The sequence below is a fragment of the Hemicordylus capensis genome, chromosome 5 (assembly GCF_027244095.1).
Source record: "Hemicordylus capensis ecotype Gifberg chromosome 5, rHemCap1.1.pri, whole genome shotgun sequence".
In the NCBI taxonomy this organism is placed as follows: Eukaryota; Metazoa; Chordata; class Lepidosauria; order Squamata; family Cordylidae; genus Hemicordylus; species Hemicordylus capensis.
This window is the reverse complement of record NC_069661.1, coordinates 214,810,666-214,826,550: the sequence shown is the minus strand read 5'-3', so window position 1 is coordinate 214,826,550 and position 15,885 is coordinate 214,810,666. Positions and strand designations below refer to the sequence as shown.

General features: G+C 41.5%; 1 long non-coding RNA gene across 1 annotated transcript in view; it reads right to left on the bottom strand.

Annotated features, from left to right (window-relative positions):
• Nucleotides 1–1,231: 1,231 nt before the first annotated feature.
• LOC128326118 (uncharacterized) overlaps nt 1,232–15,885 on the bottom strand; it is a 33,927-nt gene continuing 19,273 nt past the window's right edge. Inside the window, exons 2-3 of the long non-coding RNA XR_008307850.1 lie at nt 15,636–15,689; nt 1,232–1,368 (exon numbers count right to left, since the gene is read on the bottom strand). This is a non-coding gene — a long non-coding RNA (uncharacterized LOC128326118). The remainder of the gene's footprint in view (nt 1,369–15,635; nt 15,690–15,885) is intronic.

Here is a 15,885-nt window from a genome sequence, read left to right as displayed (position 1 = left end):
TATATGGCTATCATAACCTCATTCATGCTCAAAACTGAAATAGCCAGCAGAACATAATCAAGGAAAATGGGAGCCTTGCTTGATGGATGTTAGCCTTGCACATATTCCAATGCTTCATGCAAGGCAGTCCTGATTCCCTGTTAAGTTTATCACTGTAATTCTGTCCCCATTTTTGTATTTTGAGAATACCTTACTAGAATTGTATGGGGAAGGGCTGCCAGCTTTCTCCCTACAAATCTATAGAGTTTAACTCACGAAGTCAGGAGGAGGGGGAATGTCTCTTGGCTTCAATCCATATGTATGAAAAGTAATCAAGACCTGGTATACGAATAGGACTGTTACAGACATGCCCACATCTTTACCTGCACATGCTGAAGGGCACAACCTTAGAGTAAAAAAAAGTTATTTGAGTAATTCCAACTAATTAAAAATGTCTACCCTAATGCAGTGAAGAGCAAGTTTGCAGTCCACCCCCTGAAAAATTATTAATTTAAACACAGACTGCATAGTTCTACAGTACAATTAATCCATGGTAAAGAAGAGTTAGAAAATTCAATGCACCATGTTCACCACTGCAGACCACCTTTCCAGAACAGAACCACTTTTAAATAGGCCCATTAAATGAGTAAAGAGGCACCTTTTAAACTGGTGATTCTCTCATATTTAGCAGGGGAAGAACAAAACTGTCCCTGTCCAACTCCAGCACAACATGAATTAAATCCAATGAATGAATGAACGAACATCCCTCCAGTGGCTGTTGCTGGAGTCTACCTCACGCTACTTTTTAGATTATGAGCCTTTTTGGGAAAGGGGACCATCTTATTTATTATTTATTTTATATGTAACCACTTTGAGAACTTCAGTTGAAAAATATTCCTAGTAGTAGTAAATCTCTTGTCAACTGCATAGTAGAGTTTGCACACACACAACTGTGCACAAGTATGTATGTGCAAACTCTATCTACTATGCAAGTGACAAGGTATTCAGTATTTACAGTTGTGTACAATTACAAATTTAAGCAGCATCACATCTAAAGTTCCTTCAAAAGTAGAAGCAAGCCAATAGTTAGAAGACCATAAGACATGAAGCGCCATTGTTCCACTTACCATTCTTCCTCTCACTTAATGGAGGAAGATTGGGGTTCCGCCCAACATGGAAGCCTAGGGTCAGCTCGGGCTGCAAGGAGAGCTCCTGTAGTTCATTGGCAACGGCTTCACTCTGGGGGCTTGGTGCCGCCGAAAGAGACCCCAACACCGTCTCGTCTTCATTCTCGCCAGCCCCTCCTCCGTCCAGCCCATTTCCAGCAATGACGGAAGGGGGCAGGCACAGTACACTGGAGAAATCCACTTTGGCTTTCGTGATGGCAACCTAAAGAAAGAACAAACAAGAGTTTTAAATATCCAACTATTCTACCATCCCAGATGCCAACTATTTCTCTAACATTATATGCAGCTCATGCCTTACACATATTTACTATTACAAGTTCAAAATAATTCAGATCATAATCAGCTTTTAAATTTTTATTTAGTATATACAAAGAATGTACAGGTCAGTAACAGGTCAAATAAGTTAAAGATGTTTTCCTTCTTTTGCTTCAATCCTGCAGTAGGAGCTTTTCCAAACAGCAATTGAATACAGCTTCACTAGACTTAAGCAGTGGGGGGAGGGGGGAGAGTTCATAAGAGGGAACCATTTACAGCGACATCAGGATGGTAAGAGAAGGTGCTATTCATACAGCCAATGGCATTTTTCAGCTTTGCTCCTGATGATTCGCAGTTACTGCACACTATATGTGCCCTTAAAAAGTAGCACTTTAGTGCAATGCTCAAAACAGCTGAACTGTAAGCACTACCTGCCGCAGTAATGCCACCTGTCTGAGAAAGCTCTAGTAGAACCAGATACATTTGGATAGCCTCCAAGTAAAATCAGCTATGTGTTAGCCCTATTTAGAGGCAAAACGTGATCAAGTATGCCAGTTTGCTGTGTTATCAGAAGCAGAGACACACTACTAATACTGTTAACTAAGAATGGATGCACACAAACGCTTGCTGGGTTCAACTCTGGAAAGTCTCAACAGATCCAACAGAAAGAAGTTAATTTAGATATGTATAAACTCCAGAGCAGTTGCCCAGAATGTCTTGCCAACAGGGCCAGCTCCAGGGTCCTCTGCAAGTTAGCATCTGGTGGTATACCACCCAAACCAGTGGTGTCAGGGGTTTCCTTACACTGTCAGTAGGACAGCAGCAGGAGGATACTATGGAGAAAAAACATAGAGGGCAGCAGCTAAAATGCTGTTACTGCTATTACTAACCTAATGAGAATAGAACATCCACCACTAAAGTAAGGGGAGATAAGCCAGAAGCCACCAATTACTGGCTAGCCCCAATTGTCCCTAGGAGACACAGGAAGGAATCAGCAGTAGACCTCTCCCTCAGGGTGCTGGGACCTAGGCAACTACTCAAGTGTGCCTTATGCCATCCCAACCTGCCAATAAGTATGCACTTAATGTAACTGGAACAGCTATAGAAATATGGCAGGCAAAAGAAGAGCCTCAGTCAAGGCTCTAACCAAACTATGCCATCAAATCTGGAGAATGACACAGTGGCCAACAGACTGGAAGAGGTTAGCATACATAGCAATACCAAAGAAAGGAGACTTAATGGATTGTGCAAACCATCGCACAATATCCTTAATGTAACATGCTAGCAAAATAATGCTCAGGATCATCCAAGACAGATTAGAGCCCTACGTAGAAAGAGAAACGCCAGATGCTCAAGCCAGTTTCAGAAAAGGCCGAGGAACAAGAGATATTATTGCTGTTGCGTGCTGGATAATTGAGAAAGCCAAAGAATACCAAAAAGAAGTCAATATGTGCTTCATTGACTACAGAAAAGCCTCTGATTGTGTCGACCATGTCAAGTTGTGGAATATCCTTAGGAAAATGTGCGTCCCAGAACATCTCATTGTTCTCATGAGAACCTATACACAAGATAGGAAGCCACACTCCAGATGGAACATGGTGAAACAGACTGGTTCCAGATCGGCAAAGGAGTAAGACAAAGCTGTATACTTTCTCCTTTATTCAACTTATATGCTGAAGCTATACTGGGGGAAGCTGGATTGGAACAAGATGGGCGTCATTTTAAAGTTGGAGGAGAAACATCAATAACCTGCGCTACGCTGATGAAACTACTCTGATAGCTGAGAATGCAGATGATCTGCAAGCTCTAGTAGTGAAAGTTAAAGAGCACAGTGAAAAAATGGATCGACTAAATGTAAAGATGACTAAACTAATGACAACGGGAACAGCAACAAGGTAGCCACCTAATGGCACAGCAGGGAAATGACCCGAGTACCAAGCCAGAGGTTGCCGCTGGTATGTTTCCCAGACTATGGGAAACACCTATATTGGGCAGCAGTGATATAGCAAGAGGCTGAAAGACATTATCTCATACTGTGCGGGAGATGGCAATGGTAAACCCATCCTGTATTGTGCCAAAGACAACCACAGGGCTCTGTGGTCGCCAGGAGTCAACACCAACTCAATGGCACACTTTACTTTAGAGCAATCAGCCTCAGAATTGATAATGAAGACAATGAAGTGGTGGATAGCTTCTGCTTTTTAGGATCAACCATCAACAGTAAAGGATCCAACAGTCAAGAAATACGTTGCAGACTAGCACTTGGTAGGGCTGCAATGAAGGCCTTGGAAGGGACATTTAGATGCCATGCCATGTCTATATCTACAAAGATTAGAATCATTCAGACAATGGTTTTCCCTGTGACATTCTATGGATGCGAAAGCTGGACTTGAAAGAAGCAGGACAGAAGAAGTATTGACACTTTTGAACTTTGGTGCTGGGAAGACTTCTGAAGATACCATGGGCAAACAAATGGATCATAGAACAAATCAATTCAGAATTTTCATTCTTTTCACTCAAGGCATAAATGACCAGACTCAAACTATCATTGGGGAAAGTAAAGAGGATAACAACCAGCAGCAGGGTGGATGGACTCAATTACGACAGCAATGCATGCACCACTGAGAGACCTTAAGGGCCAAGTTGAAGACAGAACATCCTGGAGAGAATCTATCTATGTGGTCATTAAGAGCACAACTTACAGCACTTAATCATTCAATCAATAGTATAACTGCCCTAGGCATGTCCCTGCCAACACAAAAGCTTCTGATGGAACACAGGGTTCATGACATTGACTTATCAGTGCACTGAAGCCATACCCCCCCCCGCCCCACCGTGCGCGCACACGCACGCACACATACACACACAGAGCACCTACCATGTCTGGGAATGTTGCCAGGCAACACTATCTGGCATCTCAACTTGCTTTCAGACTGGAATCAGAGTCCAATTGTCAGGTCAATTGCTCATACCCAGTCAGAACCAGAACTTTAGCTCAAACTCTGGTTAAGATAGTTTTCAGTACTATACCTACCACTTACTATTCATATAAGGTACTTCACAACCTATGTTCACCCTCACAACTACTCATTTTATACTTGAGGCTGAAACACAGCGACTTGCCCCCAAAGCCATACCAGATTATGTCACCAATCCAACACTTGCTCCTTTAAAAAAAAAAAAACACCAGAATCAATTTTCTCATAGTGATAGGGGTTTGTTTTTCCCCCAAATTCATGACCCAACATTAGGTCCAATCAATAACATATGGCTGGCTTTAAAGTTAGGGTCTATCAAGTTCTTTTCTTCTGTCTCCTGTTCCCGACATCTAATTTTTCTCTTCCTCCTCCTCCTCCTCCTCTTAAAAAAAAGCCCTCAGATCAATTGGTAGTGCTTGGGCATCACCCCCAACATCCCAACTATAGATCAATGTGCTAGTGTTCAGCAGCTAGTTAAGACAAATGTAGCATACTTCTATTTTTTTCTCTCAGCATGACTGTAGAAAAAAAGAAGAATTTGTTCAGTTGCCAGGCTTGCATTACAATAGTTATGCTGCAGCAATTAATCAATTTGCCCTTTTCAAGTCTAAGCTAATTGGAATTGGGAGGAAGTTCCTGTTTAATCTTGAAGTGCAAGACTCCATTGTAGTCAACAGCTACAGTTACATGTTGTGTAAAGCTTTTTGAGAGAATACTTTACACATTGTGCAGGGGGGTGGGGGTGGGGGAGAATGGGACATTTCTATACTCCTTCCACTGATAAAGAATATCAACCTGTTCATAAAACTATAATATGAATTTCAGCTGAAGCTGTGCAGTAGAAATCCTGGCCATGGATCAGAGTCAAGTCCCCCAGAATGCATACCTGATTCATCAAAGAGAGTGCAACCCCATTCAGAAGAGGTCCGATACTCAAATTTATATCCTATTAACCAGCAACACCTCTGTCTTGTCTGAATTAAGTTTCAATTGATACATTCTAGATGTGGGTATAACAACCTTGAGTCATTTCTTAAGGGTATCCATTATCTCTTTGTGATCACAGAGGTAGAGCTGGGTGTCATCCATACGTTGGTGACACCACAGTCCAAACCACTTAACCTCTCCCAGTCATGTCACATAGAAAGATGTTAACCAGCATGGGGGACAGCATAGACTCTTGTAGGATCTCACAAAGGTCAAAGAGTCCTCTTCCTGCTCTTCAGGTAATACCAGAACCAGCAGCTCCGGCCACAGTTAATTTTGTTTGCAGAGGCACTTTGATACATGAAAGGCTGAGTGTCTTTCCTCCAGGACCTCCTCTAAGAATAGGTACCTCTTTCTGTACCCCTGGGGAGGGAGGAAATGGGGTGAAGGCAGGCATGTGGAGTGAGCGCACATCCCTGAGTTCTCTGCCCTAAAACTCCCAAGGACTAAGGGGTGTGCTCATCTGTGCTGGGCAGAAAGCGAAGCAAGCCTCATGCATTGGTTCTGACCTGACCAGTACTATTCCTACTTTGCATGGCGAGTGGCATCGGCCAGGCCAAAAGCAGTGCACAAGACTGGCACTCTAATTTCAGCCTAGCCAGCTGCTCAGTGTTAACTCAAAGTACATCCTATAGGCCCTTGCTATAGTCCAGGAGGCTCTGGAGCATACCATAACTTCATACACTCTGCCTCTCAGCCGACACATCCTGACCTCTCAGTCACTATACTTACCAGTATGGGCAGTCTAAGGGTGCAGAGTCCCTCAGGGGCACAGAATCTGGCCATGGCTATCTGTTGTTGGTCTGTTCTGCGGTTTTCCTTAAAACGTGTTTTAAAAGGCACGTTTTTCTGTGAATGGAAAATCCTTTTCCAACAAGGATGACACACGCAGACTATTTTGCAATTCTGCATCAACAGTACCTCTAGCTCAACACAAGTTCTTCCAACAGGAATTACATGAACTGGGGCGGGGGGTGGGGAGAGACAAGTAAATTGCTTCAGAAAAATCAAATAATTTTTTTCCCCAAATCGAGATATTGGGGTCATGGTGGATAGCTTGTTCAAAGTATCGATTCAGTGCACAGCAGCTGTGAAAAAGGCAAATTCCATGCTAGAGATCATTTTTTAAAATTGTAAACTGCCCAGACATGCATGTTTTTGGCAGTATAGAAATGTTAAATATATATGTTAAATAAATTAGGTAGGGGATTAAAAATAAAAATGCTAATATCATCATACCATTAAACAAATCTATGGTGCAGTCGCATTTCGAGTACTGCATACAGTTTTGGTCACTGTATCGTAAAAAGGACATTGTAGAACTAGAAAAGGTGCAGAAGAGGGCAACAAAAATGATCAGGGGCCTGGAGCACCTTCCTTGTGAGGCAAGGCTACAACATCCAGGGCTTTTTAGAATAGAAAAAGGTGACTACAGGGAGACATGATAGAGGTTTATAAAATTATGTATGGAGTAGAGGGAGTGGACAGAGAGCAGTTTTTCTCCTTTTCTCACAACACTAGAACCAGGGGTCATCCCATGAAATTGGTGGCCAGAAAATTTAGGACCGACAAAAGGAAGTACTTTTTTACACAGTGCATAATTAATCTATGGAATTCTCTGCCACTGGCTGTGGTGATGGCCACTAGCTTGGATGGCTTTAAAAGGGGCTTAGACAAATTCATCGACAACATGTCTATCAGTGGCTACTAGTCTGGTGGCTGACTATAGGTCACCTCCAGCCTCAGAGGCAAAATGTCTTTAAATTCCAGTTGCAGGAGAGCAACAGCAAGAGAGAGGGCATGCCCTCACCTCTTGCCTGGGGCTTCTCAGAGGCGTCTGGTGGGCCACTGTGTGAAACAAGATGCTGGGCTAAATAGGCCTTGGGCCTGATCCAGCAGGGCTGTTCTTATGTGTACAATCTAGCATTGCCAACTGATTAAATAATTTGTTTACCAATTGAACAATTGCATTTAAATATTTTCATATCATCAAAATTTCAATATAGATATAAAGAAATAGAAATAAAAAGCCATAATTCACATTGTTAAATATGCATTCATGGTTAGAATATAAGGTCATCTGACCTTTTTAGTTTAACCCTTCCAGTTACAGGGAATCAAAAGAGTGTCAAAAATAAAGTAACTGTGCCCAGCTCTCAGACCCACTATTTAAAATGGGCCAGCTGATGAAAAGTTTCAGACCTGAACTAAATTATAGGCACCTGAAAGGCCCAAGATGGCATTAGCGTCTCTGAATACATACCCCCATACTCTCAGTCAGAAAAGCTAGTGTGCTAACAAATTATCTTATGACAGGAAGGTAAAGAAAAACATCTCTAGGCAAGTGAGAACTCTGTACTGCTCATTCCTCTCTATTCTTTGCTCCTTTAAGTCAGTTTCTATTTAGGAGTTGAGTTACCAGGGTAATCGCAATTTCTTACTCATTTAAGAATTGCTAAGCAACCTGAATCAACTAGCAGAAGTGAGTGGCATGTGGAAGGAGGCTATTTTGGGAAGCAGTAACTGCTTTTCTTACCTTTAAAAACAGCCATCTGCTGACTCTGGCAAATGTGATCAGGAGGCGAAAAGAAAATGTAATCTTTCAGCAGAATGGTGTTAAGTGGATAAAGCTTTAAAGCTCAACAGAGAGGGAAGACAAACTCGTGTTATGGCCAGAGACAGCAATTCTACTGGGCAATTCCAGCTCAAAGAGGCAGAAAACTACACTGTTGCTGACCACCCCCACCTCTCTCACACACTCACAGCACACCTAGAAACATGACAGAGTGGGAAAAGGAGAGAGAGCACAGTGATGTGGATGTCTAGGTAATTCCCATCTCTGTGGTGTTTTGTACCCGTTTCTATATTCTTATTTTAAAATATATTTAAATATTTTATTTTAAATATTTATTATTTTAAAATATTTTATTTTATAATAAAATAAAATATATTTAATATAATGAAATATTATTATTTTAAAATATTCTTATTTTAAAAGTACAAGATCATAGAAATAGTGTGAGCAGGTATTCCAACACCGATGGTATCACACTAGAACTACAATTTCTACTTGCTAAAAGAAACCAAAATATGTCAAACATTATATATCCATTATTTGAGGCACTATTCTGCAGGGTGTTGCTCGAGAAAAACAAAAGCAAGTTTTGCAATACGTGTAAACAAGAAGAAAAATGTAAGGCAGATTTGACAGGTAGCATGCTATGACACAAAGAGGGCTTGCAACACTGGAATTTGCCTCCTTACTATCTTCAAAAGGAAGAGATAAGCAATCTACAGTTATCAATGATCACCAGAAATCTTTTAATTGATGTCCTAAGCAATGTATGCAGATAAAAGTCTAACCAATCATGTCCAAGCAAGCAAACTACAAGCAAGCCTATCTGAGAAAAAATAATAAAATAAACTTTGTTATTAAATATTTAAAGGATCACAGCCTAAAGTGTTTAAGATTCCTGTGATTTGGACTGCACATTTTAGAAATATTTCTTCGATATGTTGCTCTCCAACATGCAAATGCAAATAAATAACTGGCCCTATTCACCCCCAGCACAATACCTTCAGTGACTGATGCTGGTGTCTATCTTAGGTTTCTTTTTTATTCTTTAATTCATTCATTCGATTTCTATACCGCCCTTCCAAAAATGGCTCAGGGCTGTTTACACAGAGAAATAATAAATAAATAAGATGGATCCCTGTCCCTATAGGGCTCACAATCTAAACATAAGATAGTCACCAGCAACAGTCACTGGAGATACTATGCTGGGGGTGGATAGGGCCAGTTACTCTCCCCCTGCTAAACAAAGAGAATCGCCATATTAAAAAGGTGCCCCTGCCAAGTTAGCAGGGCAAAGATTTTTATATTGTGAGCTCTTTAGGGACAGGGATCCATCTTATTTATTTATTATTTATCTGTTGAAACCACTTTGGAAACTTTTGTTGAAAAGCAGTATATAAATATTTGTTGTTGCTGTTGACCATTGTCTGGTAGTACAACATTCAGTTGAGAAAAGGACAAGATCCTCCAGATCTATCTTATTCGCTGCATTCGTAGACTTTAAAGCTGTGTTTGATTCAATTTCTAGAGTATGCCTATGGTCCAGGCTCTGTAGCAACCTATATCTCCTTCAAGTGAGCTGGTCTGAGTAGAAAGGATATTATTCCTCAGACCAGCTCACCTGAGGGGAATGATCACTGAGTCATCCCTGCTGAGTTGCCTGGGTGGGCTCCTCATAAATCTACTCTAAATTTCTGGTAGAAAGTTACTTCACTGCCATCAAGCATTACAAATATTTAGTGATTGGACCGCCTGGGCTAGAGTGCTTTAGTCCAGGGTTCTCTCTTTACGTTATAAGTGGGCAAATGTTTTTTAAAAACCGGTTCTCAATGTGTATGGCTGCACATGGTGAGAATTAATGATAGCTGGCTTGTGGTCCGTTTGGAAACTGTTTGCACTAGAAACTTACCCTCACACCCACTGAGAGTTAATCAAACACTCTGTGATGTTTGTAAAAACAGAGAAAAACGATTTAATAAGTTGCTACAAACTAGTTGGTCTTAGGCTTCAGCTTTTCGGTTGCACATAGAAATACTTAGCTTAGTTACAAGAATATTCAAAACGCCCAGGCAGAGAATAATTAATCTTAGTTATTCAGTTACAAGAAACAGATTTTTAGGAATTGTAAAGCAACACACACAAAAGAAAATAACTTCTAACACATGTCTTACTAAAAATACTTTCTACTGCTCTAACTTCCAAAGCCACAGCCTGACTTCATTCCCCCTTGAATCTCTCCAAAATCCTGGTGAGATCAAGCCCCTGCAAATCTCTGACCTGCAGAGATTTCTGCAGACTCACCCTGAGAGCACTTGGCCAGCCTCCATTACTCCTCTCTCACCTGGGTCACACCTTCTTCCCAGCAGCCCCAGGAGCTCTCATGTCCCACCCACCTGAATTGGTCAACCTTGACTGAATGGTCAAGACCTAAGGTCATCAGCATGTCAGGGGTTCACTTCCTGTCTTTATCTATCTATCTATCTATCTATCTATCTACTCACTCAATTTTTAAACCGCCCTTCCAAAATGGTTCAGGGCAATTTACAATTAAAACAAAAACATTAAAATCAGTTAACACAACAAAAGTTATAGAACAGTAGAAAACAACAATTAGCAATTAAAACATCATTAAAAAAGATTAGAGCTGGAAGGCTGCTCACTACACCAGGTTCTTAAGAACATTATTTCTGACCCCCAAATGTATTTCTAATGCCACTCTGAGACTGGAAGTGGATGTTATCTCGATAGAGGCCAAAGCTTGGTATCTAATACTAACACAAGAATCAACTAAATGCCCTCTGGTCTCCTTCCCTTATTATTGGATAGGCACTGCTCGAGCTGGTGGAAGAACTGTGTTAGGAAACTCCGTAACTACGGTCTTCATCTGAGGCAATCCTCTCTGTGGGATTAGTCAGGGCCAAATAACTTCTTTAATAAAGGACCTAGGATACTGAGTTTCAGAATGACCTGTCAAGGACATCTAAGTCATTCCACCTGCTCAGTGGTGGGATGAGAACTCGTCCAGCAGATTATCTATTCCTCCTCAACTTCCCTAAATATGGATGGGCCTTCTTGAGGGCCCATATGAATGCCCTCCATTCAGAACTACTGGCTAGCAGATATAGCAGAATTCCAATTGAGCAGAGATATTGCTCTATAACTCTGAGGAGATCAAGTCAGTTGCACATGTGCTCCTGTGGTGTGCCTTTTATATAGGTCTTAGGCAAAGCTTAATTGACCCTGTTTTACATAACCTGCCAGGACAATTGGACAAATTCTATGTTAAGTTTTTGTTAACAGATGCAAATCCGTCTATCACACACAGTTGTGAAATTCTGTTGTTCTGCAATACAAGTTCCACGCACTCTGCTCACTAACAGTTAGATCCAGTGTACAGACATGTTATTAATATGGCTATGTTTAAATTCTACATTTGTTTTAGATGTATATTGGTCAATGACCATAATAAAGACTGACTGACACTAAATAGATTCAAAATACTCATTCTATCGCTTGCATCAGGGATCTCAACTGCTTTATTTATATACCACCACTGTTCCCTCTAAGGTGTGCGCATGTGCATGCACTCACACATTTTCTGATGTCCACTCAGTTTTAGATCCCGCTCAGATTGAATCAGGAAGGTCCCATTCTGAATGCATGTGCGCGCACACTGCCTCGATACTGCTGCTCACAACAAAACTCATTCTGCACACAGATGAAAAAAATTAGAGAGAACACTGTATACCACCTTTCATCCTAGGATCTCGGGGTAGTTACCCAACAATTAAAAAAATCATTACAAACAGAACTAAAAATAAAATTAACAAAGCTACAAAATGAACAAAAAAGTCAGAGGACAACTACTCACTGGCTACGGGCCTGAATGAAAAGAGTAGTCTTCAGTCACTTTTTTATTGCCCCCAACTCCCTAGTAATACAAGGAGCCTAAAGAGCTCCATTCAGCAGGAAAAGGTCACTTAGTAGTGATCAGTTTGCCACATCTCACAGAGTGAGCATGGCTTCAAAGGGAGCACCAGCCATGGCAACTGGGAAGTACTTCAGGGCCTATCAGCACTGAAACAGAGACATTTTTAGATCACTATATGCCAGTCAAGAACAAAGTCCTGAATGCAGGAGCATTGCTGGGTACTTAAAGATTTGGTGCCTCGGCCCAAAACCTCCCTTTTGATAATTAAACTCAATCATATCCGCCCAGGAATAATTATGTATGCTTCCACCTATGAAGGTGGAAGCAGCAGAGAGCTAAGTGAGGTTAGATGCTTTCTCCCATGCTCTGTGCAGGTGGTTCCACTGCTGCACTTTTCTGGAAGAGCTCACTGAGGTGGCTGATGTAAGATTAGTATTGCAAAATGTTTTCTAAGCCTGCCCGATTTTCTTACCCTTTGCAACTGAGCATGCTCAACGGCAGTACAGCATGCTCAGTAGGATTAAAGGAAGCAGCTTTCTCTTCTTCTGCCCACAATTCCTGTCAGATTTTAATACCTTCTTCAAAATGGCAACAATACAAATCCAAATTCTACAGAAAAGCACCAGATTTAGTTACTTGTATTATTTGGCACCCAAACAATTGTGAAATACAAAGAGGGAAAGACTACAACGGTGTTTATTAAGGCAAACTTCCTGTGAAATGTCTGGAGAGCTGGCAAAAAAAGAGAAAGCCCAGTCTCTCCATTTATAACCAGTGCCCTTACTCTGACAGAGCAGTGAAAAATTACAGTCTAGTCCCTCAGAAAACATTACTGAAAAATACTGAAATCTGACAGAGTAATGAGAAGTTATGGTCCAGTACATCAGAAAACATTAGCCATCAGAAAAGCTTTCCCTGGTATTGAAATGTGCATGGATGTCAAAAAATGTCAGTCTAATCCCCCATAAAACATCAGCCATCTCAAAAGCTTACCTCAGTATTTGAATCTGACAGGGTACTGAAAAATTACATTCTTGATTAGGTAAGAAAAATCTGACAGGCTAAGAAAATTATGTTCTTGTCCATCCGAAAACGTTACCGGGTAAGAAAATCTCACAGGTTAAGAAAAAGTTTCACTACACCAGTCCTGGGCTGATGAGAGTCAGGGCTCTAAGCAATTGACTGGGGGCCCATGCCCCATGGGCCACCCCAATGCACCTGCCTGAATATGATTGTGGGGATGACAGCCTATGGGGAAGCTGTTGGTCATGGTGGCTAGCCATGAAATACCCAGCCACCCCACAACAAGGTGACCTTGGGGCAAGCAACAACCTGCGAGGAAAAACACCAAATCCAAGACCACTTGGATTTGAGCATCAGCTCAGGCAGAGCATCAGCCACCATACCACTAAGCACAATTTCTAATCTGCCCCAAGTTACCCAGCACCAGGAACAAACACTCAGAACTAAGATTTGGCTGGATAATAACCCTGGAAACGGAGATGGAATCCCTAGACACAGTATCTCCACCATCTAACACTATGTTGGTGTTGTACCAAAAAACTAATCACAGCTGAGACTGTTTTGCCCACCCAGATCTTAGTAATACAGGTCAGGTTGGCCTCCTCATCTAGGATCGACTCCTTTAAGACTGCTGCTTTTATTACAAACCATCCTGGTGTTTGACAGCAGCACCATAAGACTTAATAGGGAGCGTTCATTATATAAAATATAAAAGTAATGCACACATTACCCATTAAGATCAAGGGCCTACTTTTGTCCTCAGTTGTGGGAAGACAGTGATATTCAGCAGTCCATCAGAGCACAAGACAAACCAATAGTTGCAATTAAGATACTACTGAATGGCTGCACTCATTGTCAGCTTTAGCAATCAAGACATGCCTGAGGCTGCTCACACTAAATCTGGTGCAATCAAGAACATAAACAGAACTTGTTTTTCTCCTCTGAGCAGCTGCCATATTACAACATGGGTTCCAGAACAGCTGTTTTCTGGGAGGATGCTGAAGCCAGAGACCATAACCAGAGGCTCTTAGAATTCTCTTTCATTTTCACACCCTCCTCACAAGGGGAGAACCTCACCCTCATGCTCTTGATAGGAACAGCAGCTTCCAAGAGGAAAGCTGCAGGTCAAGTTCTCCCTGCCTTATATTTGGTGTAGCTGATCCTCCTTGCTCTTCCCACTCCCAGCAAGTTAGCTCAGCCAACCTCCTCCACAAACTAATCATATTGACCTAGTTTCAACAAAAAGCTCCTGAGACCACAGCAACTGGAGCCCCCAGCACTATCACCAGTAGTTCCACATTGTTTTCAGAAGAAAGCACTTCCCCTACACCCAGTCCAGCCGGGCCCTAGATCAGTGTTTGGCAAAGGATATTTAGCTATCACTTGATTAACACTGATCCAAGGCCTTCTTGGAACCAGCCTGCAGGAAGCAGGTCTGACTCCCCACTACCTCTCGCCATCTTTATCAACCTGCTATAGTCAATCATCCAAAACTCTGCTATCCAGACTAACCAAACTAGAAAATTGTAATGAAGTAATTTTAAACATTTAGGTTGCCTATTTCTATTCCTCATTTTGTTCTAAATTAACTTTATGTTCATTGAGCAAAGCAATTTTCATCTTAAGAAGGACACCCTAGAATCCTGAAGGTTAACCTAGACATTAGACAAGGCCAGCTTCTAATTTTTGTGTCCCATTTCCCAATATAGGAATCTGTTGTGACTGTCACTGACCACAACTTCCTTGTCTATGTCCATTGCATGCTTCAAGATATATTTGTCCCCATTATACTTGACAAGTATAGATGACAACACATCAGTATAGAGGCAGCATACAACTGCTATACAAAGTGTGAACTGGCTCCTAGAGAGATTAGCAGAGCAACAGGGTTTCTCTACAGGCAGACAAGAGTGTAAGATGGCACAAGAGTGAAATCTGTTCTGGGAAGAGGAAGGAGGGGATATACTCTCTTGCAGTTGCACAGATCAACCCTCCCTCCCCAGAACAGATTTCCTCTACCACCATCTTACTACTTTTACATGTCTATCAGTAAAAGAACACCAAGACTTGCTTTACCCAGTTTGCATTTGGTGCCGCAGGGAGACAAGAGGTTTGAGATAGGATTCCAAGGGAGAATAGATCAATTCCCACATCCCACAAATGGATTCCCACCTCCACATGCTACACTCTTATATGCCCACCCTAGAGGAACAATACTACACTGCAATCTCAATGTACCAGTTCCTTTTACATGCAGCAGTTGTCTGCTGCCTGTATTGCAATGTTTATACCTGTAAAGTGAAATGGGAAGCATGGCACATGTAAACATGCAGTAGACATGCATAAAGAATGTGTGGCCAATCGCACATTTACTGCAGCTTCCTAAGCTTAGCTCTATCTGGGGGGTTACATATGGATAATGAGTAGAATAAGCCTTTAAAAACCGGGTCTTTGAACACGGTAAGATTTCTGATGAACCAGCTATCAGAGCCTTTGCCAGGTACTGAAAGCACATCTTCTATATTATTTCACTACTAGTAACAATGAAAATTTATGGATTCTAAAATGATTACCAGATTTTGTGGTTAGTAGAAGAATGCTTTGGTTTAGGCCACAATTGCAGTAATGCAGCTCTTTCCACACACATTCAAGCAAGCACGCACATACACCATCAGCAAAGTCCATGTTAAATGCAATATTGAAGGAAAACTTTGACACACCTTACAGTTCCCACAAGTCAACCCAGTTCAGTTCCATGCCAGGAGCTCCAATCACTGAAAGAGAAAGCAAAATTATATACATTAAAGTCTCTTCCGCAACTCACAATTTTGCCTACAGACAATAAATCTTCTCCAGAATGGTTATCACCAGATTTAGAATTTTGGTAAGCCCAGCAACATTCAAGATGCTGCCGACAACAGGCTTACTGTTTTTAATTTAGCATACCAATTCTACGGTTTCGATGACTCC